The following is an 8,954-nucleotide window of genomic DNA, read 5'->3' as shown; positions in this document are numbered from 1 at the left end:
ATTTGAATGTCAGCAGACAGCAAGAAGCCTCCCAGATCTCCAGATGCATTTGAGATATCAAAAAAGTACTCCAGAGTTTTGTTCAGCATGGGGGTAAGTAGAAAATGAAGGCTAATCATGTTTTGGGTGTACTATTCCTTTAAGGCATGTTTTAGAGTCTCTATACTCCAGTTAACGATTAATCTATTACTAGATTAGTTTACAATGTTTTCAATAATCGAATAATCACGATTAATTGTTTCAGCTGTAATTTTCACAGAAAGAAACCTCGAGATGATTCTTTCCAAAAACAGTTATTGTGTAGGCAGCAATAAAGACCTCAACAAATAACAACAAGGCTGCTGAGTACATATTCATCACTTTGATTTCTTCATAACTCCACCTGATGCTGTGAATGATCCCTCCTTTACTTTGCCAAATACTACTTAGGAGGAAAAACATTGAATAACTAAATAAGCAGCAATAAGCCTGTCAAACCTCCCTCCTCGCTGTGAGACCCCATAGAGAGCCTGGCAGGGCGTAGCCATGCAAAAAAAGCTCCAAAAAAACACGGATGACATAATGCTGACTCAGCCTGGAGGAGAATCTGCCTAGTAACATCTCGGTAAATAAGTCCTACATGGATGTGCAAAGGAAATGAAAAGCAGGCCGTCAGTAACACTTCAGAGGTCAGAGGTCAGAGGCAAGCCATTTTTCTGGCACCCATATACAGTATCCTCCGAAGATACCAGAAAGAAGTTATGTAAGATGAATCTATTCTAGCTGAAATTAACGATATTTACAGATGCGAAACAAGGCTCTACATTACTCTATATTTCACTATAACTAAAAATTAAGTTTCCCACAAAAAAAATGACAATCCTTATGCTCTTAAAGGGATGCAAGGGTTGAGTCAGAAAGGTCAATCAAAGAGCCTCCTGCTGTAAAGTGAGCCTAAATCAGTACCTCTCACGTTTCACAGCTTGCATTCGCTGTGTAGATTTTATGTAGAGGAAAAAGTCTTCAGTCCCACATTTCTAAAGGATGTTGTTTCGGAATACAAACTGATCATTCAGGTAAGACTTTGCAAACTGATGAGATGCGATGCTGCAGTATTCATTTCACATAGAACAGGCTTTCTATTGGAAAATCCTTGTAAGCAAACCATGGTTGTTCCCTTTTCTCTCCTAAACATCCCTCCTAATAATGGAAATCCAAGAACATCCTTTTGATGCCTGCGTAATGCTGCTATTTGTCTTGATTGTCCTTTAATCTTTTTACTCCAATAGTTCTAAACTAAATTTACCCCAAGATAAGGAAATTTAAAGTCACATAATTGAACTGATCTTAACAAACTAGCCTTCACCACACTCAAGATATCAGAACCACAGTTTTTAAACAACAGAAGACGTTGACAACGTTTTGAATGTCTATTCAGTGTAATTAATTTAAATCTAAAGGGCCAATAGCTTTTTTTTTCATGTGGTCACTTTAATTAAACCAAAAAAAGGTTTAAAAGACAACATGCAATCCTGGCCTTCCTACTGTACTGACATTAATCCTGGAAGGTGGTTAACATTAGCCTGCCTTGCTATCGCTCCTATCTCTATTCTACTAACCAGGGACTCACCTGCTACTATTTGTGTAACTTTTTACCTATTATGTAAGAGACCTGGTAAATTAACTATAGCTAACTGTTAATGTCGCTACATCCACATGATGCTCATAAACATCAGGTAAAGTCATGCTCTTAGGAAATAAAAAAGGTTTGAAAATGTGTTTTCAAATGTGAAAATTAGTTTTCTCCTAAAAGTGATAAAATGTCAATTTAAAGATAACTTCAGAGGGACTGTATGTATAAAATACCGTTATGACTAAAATTTAACATTTAGCTTTAGGTCTACAGAATATGACACAGGGCTATTGGGTTATTTGTGATTTCTCTGAGCTCTACATCATATGTCTGTGGTGAATATGGTGGGAGAAAAGGTTGCTCATATAACTAATGAGTCTTTTATTTTCTTAGACCAAAATAATTAACTTTATATTCTTTAAAAATTGACCTTACTAACCATTTTTTGATGAGCAGCAACATTTATTTCTGGAGGTTAGACGCCGCCTGATAAACTAAACCACAAAAATAAAGTTTCACATAACCGAGGTGGTACATAAAAGAAGCCACAATAAATTTTCATACCGTTGCTCTATTTTTGTCTCTATCAAAGATTACAAGACGGGGAGAAAAAACAAGCTAGTCTCTCCTCTCTATTTTATCCACAAGCAATTCTTTTCTTTTTTACACCTATTACAAATCAAAATGGTTATTTGAATTCCTAATCCAAAAAAAAATCTCACCTATCGTCTCCCCAAACACAAAATGCTTTAACTCTCAAAGCATAGTTAGTTTAGCTGATTAGTATACAGAAAATAATGAAAACCAATTTATACTAATTGTCATCAATCTTCAATAAGGGGAGTACATTTCCATTAGTCTGACTTTCAAAACCTCTCTCTACGGGAGATCTACAAGTAGAGTTTGGATTGTTAAAACTAAAGGAACAAAAAGTGAATTATAGACTACATATAAATCAGTTATTTTGTCATTAACTATATCACGTACCTTCGAAAATAAATCTAAAAAAATTGTCAGGACACATTAGAGCCTGGATCTGTTTGGTGACGGCACTGATCTCTGGATTCACTGGATTGCTGATAGGCCACAGGTAGCACGGGATTAAAGTGAAGCCACCGACCGCCATATTGGTACTCCCTAGTTAGACCGGTGGCAATGTAAACAATATGCGCGCTACACCATCGAACAACGATGATCATCAATTTGACACACACTTGCTGTCTCCATAGCAAAACAGATTACTTTAACTTATGATTTAAAAAAAAAGGGTGCATCACATTGCATAGTCATTATTAAGTCTCTAAATGATGTAATATAACATATTATTCAAATCCATCACAATAAAATTACAAGCACATGTCTGTTAATGCTGTAGTATTTATATATATATATATATATACATATATATATATATATATATATATATATATATATATATATATACATATATATATATACAGCAGCGTCGTCCACTTAAGAATTATTATATCTATATTACACAGTGAATTACCTTATATTTCTTTCTATATTCTAACGATAGGCAATATCTTCGAGTCAGTGCGAGGTAGCCAGATTAATTTTACGCCACATACAGTACTATCCAGCATGGTGGACGGTGGCTTCACTTTTTCGGGCTATCAGCAATCCAGTGAATAAATAGAGATCAGTGGGTGGCGGTAACAGAGTGCCTGGCAAAAGTATTTATCCAAATAAACTTTTTAAATTGGTTACAAACCAACATTATTTATAGTGTTGAGGAATTAATGTAATAGAGGAACATAAACGTAGAAGGAAAAATTATTTAAAAAAATCACATTTTTCAGAAAATTTACAGCGGAAAAAAAATTAAACTGAAAGGTGTGCCCTGCATAAGCCTCTACTTTATAGAGTTATCTTTCTCTGATGAATATAAAGAAAACCAAAGACTTGTTAATCGATTTTAGGAAAAACTGCTGCTAACATTCTTTTATTACTGTTTTATTAATTCCAATTTGTCTTTCCATCTTTCTGTCTATTGTCTTGGCTTGGAAACGCTTCTGCAAAAAATAAATATATGGCCTCAATCTACACCAATCAGTTACAGAGACTGAGCTCAAGCATCATGCAGGACCCAAGGGACAAAGAATTAGTTTTATCCCCACAACAATTGTGATATTCTCACCGCCACCAGGGGATGTTTTAATTTTTTATGCCAGAATTTAAGTCAGAATTTTGCATACAGGTCACACGTGTAATAAATACTCATACTATAGGAACAGTTTTATTTAAAATGGACAAAAACTACCTCTCAATGCACATTTTGAACAGATTCAATACAATGAGGCCCTTAATATATCACAGGCATGACAGCATTCAACCTTTCTGCGCTGGTGGCTTTTTTCCTATACACATATAGCCTCTCTCCTACTCTCATGCAGACCTGTTTCTTGGAGCTTGTGCCTGTCACTAACTGAACCGTCCTGGAAGCAACATCTGTCCTGCGCATGCACGAACAGATATACATCCGGGGGTCCGATAATAACGTTATTATGGTACCAAAATTACTTATTTCTATCCTTAACTCACTAAAAAACTGCTTTTCTGACATCATCATCCAAAATGCTCTGAGCAGCAAAATATGATTAAACCATGTTTATCTGCATTTTAGTTGTTTCTTTGTGCAGATCAGGTAGAGACGACTGATAAAACAGAAAGGATTTTAAGGCATTTATTTTCTCAGGAAACACATTTTTATCCTTTAACACATTATAATTTAATACGCTTACTATTTTTGGGGAGGTCTTGTTAACAAAATTAAATCGAGGGCGACCCGGATGTATATCTGGATGTGCATAAGCAAATGAGCTGACGGTGCATGCGCAGGACGGATCGTGCTTCGGGGACGGATCGGGTGGAGACAGTGCAAATTTTCGTCACTTTGAGGGTGTAACCAACCAAAGAAAGTAAACTGGCTCTGATTTGCTACTGTTCAGGAAATCCCATTTCTTGAGGCAGTAAATTTTTCTTCTTGTATTGCGCTATCAACTGTCACTACCCAATCCGTACTGGAAGCACAATCCTCACCATCAGCTCATTTTCGCATGAGCAACAAGATATATATCCAGGTCGCCCTTTATTTTAATTAGTAAAAAAGACCTTAATTACATTTTTTCCCTCCTTGAAAATAGTAAGAATACTAAACTGTAATGTGTTAAAGGTTAATGTATTTCCTGAGAAAATAAATGCTTTAAAATTCTTTATTATCACTTAGGATCCTACTAAATTCTACAGAAAAGTTAGCTCCCGGGAATAGTCTGGAATTTTCGGCTTTCGATTTAAACATACGGTGTTTTGAATTTTATCTTTGCTTTCATGCTAACCTTATGGTATATAGTGCGTAATATAAAGAAAGAAATAGCAAAAAAAAAATTTTTGCCGAACTTCTCTGAGCATGTCCGAATATGTTGTCAGACAAGTGTTAAAAAAGCATCAAATTGTCTCAGAAAAGTCATAATAAATGTTTTAAAGATTTGTATTAGCATTGCTTAGTGATTTAAGGATAGAAATAAATACTTTTAGTACCATAACTACATTATTTATGGCAACCTGGATGAATATCTGCTTGCTCATATGGTACGGACCGTGCTTTCGGTACGGATTGGGTAGCGACAGTAGCGTTAGCAAAGCATGTTCAGGATAATTGCAGGATAATTGCAGTTCTCTTGGAGTTAAAAATTTGTTAAATGAAATCATCATTGAATGACTTAGTTTGTCATCCATGAATGTGTTCTGACAGCAGTAGCCATATGCTCTGAAATTATTGTTAAAGTTAGAACTTCGTGTAAGCTAAGCTAATGTTAGCTAGCTCAATACAGACATTTACATTAAGCCTACAATTAATTTGAAACTGTAATTGTGTGTATAAAGTTATCATTTAGGTACAAAGATAGATATTGGATATGAAGTCAGAATTAAATTTTAAAGAGAACAGTGATTAGCCTGAAGATGCTTTGCTGATGTAACTAGCCAAAACCAGAAAGGAAACAATAATGTACCGAAACAAGTTAACACGGGCGCACAGAAAAAAGTCCACATACGACTAGGAGGGAATCTACAGGTGGATAAAAAACAAGCTAATACATCACAAGCATGAACTTGTGCTTGATGTATTTTGGCTTCATGGTGGTAAATATGAACGTACAAAATGTTCAAAGTACGCTTGAACAGTAGGCCTAGTTTATCTGTGTGTGTTTCAAATAAAATTGCTTGTATGAGTATTTATTAATGGAGCACCTTTGGTAGGACTCTGATGTCATAGTTTATAATTTTATTATTATTCTTTACTATCTGTTTTGGTAAATACTCTTTATGTATTATGCAAGCTGATTCACCTTAGGGTACAAGTAGAGGCACCTTGACCCTGCAGTTAAAACATCTTCCAGATGTTTACAATGTCTTCCAGGCTGGTAGGAAACCCCAAACTTGGCTTTCTAATTTTAACTCTTTAATAGGGGAATGTCTGTTAACCAATTTTTCAACATAAGCTGGAGACCCCTGCAGCTCCTCCAGAGTCAGCGCGGGTCCAAAACCTTGTCTGTCACATAAATTCCCAGTAAAAAAGACAACAAAACACTGAGGTTTGTGGTTATAGTGGAATGAAATTCAGGGGTAAGAACATATTTGGAAGGAAGTCTGGTTTCACCATTTCTAAATTTGATGCTAAGTGGAAGGCAGTAATAAAAACGTCAGCAGCAAATTTAAAGGTCAGGCTTTGTTCTGTGAGCACCATCGAGCTGAAACGCTTATTTCACCCTGATGAACGCGGCAGTTAAAATTAACACCAGTAAAAACATCCTGCTATCTGTACTGAAACAACTGAAATCTAAGTAAGTGGATTTTTCTTGACATAGGTGTATTTAAGCAGGTAGTTAAGATGACTTGCCAACAAAATAGGATAAGAAAAAATATTTTATTTCAAATGCATCATAACAGGCTGCTCAGTGGGGCAGTGGGTAGCCGGTTCAATTCTGCATGGAGGTTGCATGTTCTCCCTGAGCATCTGTGGGTTTTCTCTGGGTACTCTGGCTTCCTCCCTTAGTCCAAAAACATGACTGTTAGGTTAATTGGCTTCTCTAAATTATCCTTAGGTGTGAGTGTGTGCGTGAATAGTTGTTTGTCTCTGTGTTGCCCTGAGATGGACTGGCGACCTGTCCAGGGTGTCCAGCTTGCCCATAGACTGGAGATAGGCACCAGCACCCCTTGCTACCCCAGCAGGGATTAAGCGTGTCCGAATATGGATGGATGGATGCATAATATCTGATTATCTTACTCCAGGCTCAAAAATACTAATACCTTTGGCAAATCTTTCCTTTCAGCTCAAATTAAAGGCTAATACACTCATTTTAAGAAATTTGTACTTATTTTTAGAGCATTTCTTACAATGCGGTCCAGTTCCATCTGCATTTAATCCCTCAGTGTGTTGACACCAACCACAGCCAATACCACAGCCAATACCAGGCTGGACCAGGAGTCATGATGCTCGATGTAAATTAAATGGCCCGTCCTTTGAGTGCACAGGCTTACATAAGCGGCTGCTGCTCCTCTTTCTTCTCTTCTCCCAGCCTCTGTGAGGACCCATGTTTAAATCAGTGAAGGATGAAGATCCTGGCTCCTGCATCCCTCATTTTCTATGCCACCTTGAAAAACACACTGGTCCAGTTTTTAGCATCTCTTTCCCATCTTTGTCAGTGGCTGATCATCCGGTTTAGCATGCTGAGGTCTGATGATGTGAGAATATGATTCATATGCTCTTTCTTTGTTATTTCTGCCTCTTTCATTCTCTACCCCCCACATCCCCTCCACCCTCCACCTTGTCCCTCATCTCTTCAGTCCTGCAGCCCTTCTTAGGGATGTCATAACACAGTTTTTAAGACAATCGGCTTGGAGGGCGCACAATGGAGGGAGACAGGATGGATGACAGTGTGTGTGTGTGTCTGCAGGGGGAGATGATGAAGGAGGAGGTGCAGGGGGGGAGAAGAAGAGGAGAGGAGGGCAGGCCTGGGATGAAATGCGACAAAGGTTGTGAGCTGCTTTAAAATGCCCGATTGTGAATTTTGGGTCTGATTTGTCTGTAATTTATTAAAACATGTTTTTTAAAGGTGATGGCAGAAACACAAAGGACATGAGGCAGAGGGGGTTGGGTGGGGGCATATGCCCTACATTGTCTCTGGATGGATGAGGAGCCTGTAAGATCACATGCGTGCCGATACAGAGGAACCGTGGTGCACAGAGCAATCATCGGACACAGAAACACAGAGCTTACCTCCACGTTTCAGTCCAGCTCGACCCTGCCTGCTTTCATCCTGTTCCTCTCTGTCGGCTCCCTCCGCTTCTCTCCCCATGACAGCATTTTTCTGCTATCTGTCTCCACGGTGAGAGAGAGTCTGTCCTGCCGACGCTGCTTCCTTCCCCCTGGCTCTGTTCTCTTCCTCTTAACCGAAAAGAGAAACAGAGAAGAAAAAACACGATATGAAGCTCAGTCTCTGCGCCTATAGGCGAACTCCCCGGTGCTGTTTGCTGAAGTCAAGAAGAGGCAGGTTGATTTGTGCCTCCCTCCCTCCCTCCGTCTCTACTCCCCCCATGAATCTCTTCCATTCACATCGCAGTAAACCCTCCCCTCTCTTGCTCTCTCCCTGTTTCTCCCTCCTCCTCCCTGTCTCCTTGTCAGAGAGGTTAAGACAGAGACGGACAGACCCAGGGGCGGAGCTAGATGGGGGGCCAGGGGTGGCCATAGCCAAGGCTGATTTATACTTCGAAACTTGGGCGGAGAAACTTGGACGAGAACGCGGTCTTAGCAAGAACACAGGAAAGCCTGGACTTGGCGAGAACACGAGCATGCAGCATTAATATGGGTCATTGTTACTTCTTCAATAACTCAATATATATGTGCAGTGCAATATATATGTATATATATATATATACTTTTACCCTGTATATAGCTAGCTCTTACTCATAGAAAACGTATTTTTTGTGCAGGAATAAGGTCTTGGCTCTGTTACACTGGTAGCCAAGTAGGCCTAATCGACATTTCGTTGTCAAGATTCACCTTTTTTTGTGTGCAATGACAATAAAGGAAGTCTAAATCTAATTGGAACAGAAGCGTACTTGTGACGTCGCCACAGGCTCAGCTCGTCTAGAGCTGCATTTCACTAGCCTGGGTGCCATTCCGAACTTAGTCCCGCCCACAACGTTTGAGGTCGGGAAGTTCGGTCTGGCATTGCTCAACAGTAGCGCGAGTATGCTAGCACAATATCTGACGGGCCAATCAAATTGTCAGGGCGGGCTTTATACGATGATGGACAGA

At 38.8% G+C, this 8,954-nt stretch overlaps 1 protein-coding gene across 2 annotated transcripts in view; it reads right to left on the bottom strand.

Moving 5' to 3' along the window:
• Positions 1-8,196, bottom strand: part of sipa1 (signal-induced proliferation-associated 1) — a 66,658-nt gene extending 58,462 nt beyond the window's left edge. For both annotated transcript variants that reach the window (XM_015382864.1, XM_015382867.1), the window contains exon 1: positions 7,914-8,196. The gene's annotated coding sequence lies outside the window, so the exon portion shown is untranslated. The remainder of the gene's footprint in view (positions 1-7,913) is intronic.
• Between the last annotated feature and the right edge of the window lie 758 nt (positions 8,197-8,954).

This window comes from Cyprinodon variegatus, unplaced genomic scaffold (assembly GCF_000732505.1).
Source record: "Cyprinodon variegatus isolate N-32 unplaced genomic scaffold, C_variegatus-1.0 Scaffold268, whole genome shotgun sequence".
Taxonomy (NCBI): Eukaryota; Metazoa; Chordata; class Actinopteri; order Cyprinodontiformes; family Cyprinodontidae; genus Cyprinodon; species Cyprinodon variegatus.
Note: the sequence above shows the minus strand (reverse complement) of the source record. Positions and strands in the feature narration are given on the sequence as shown.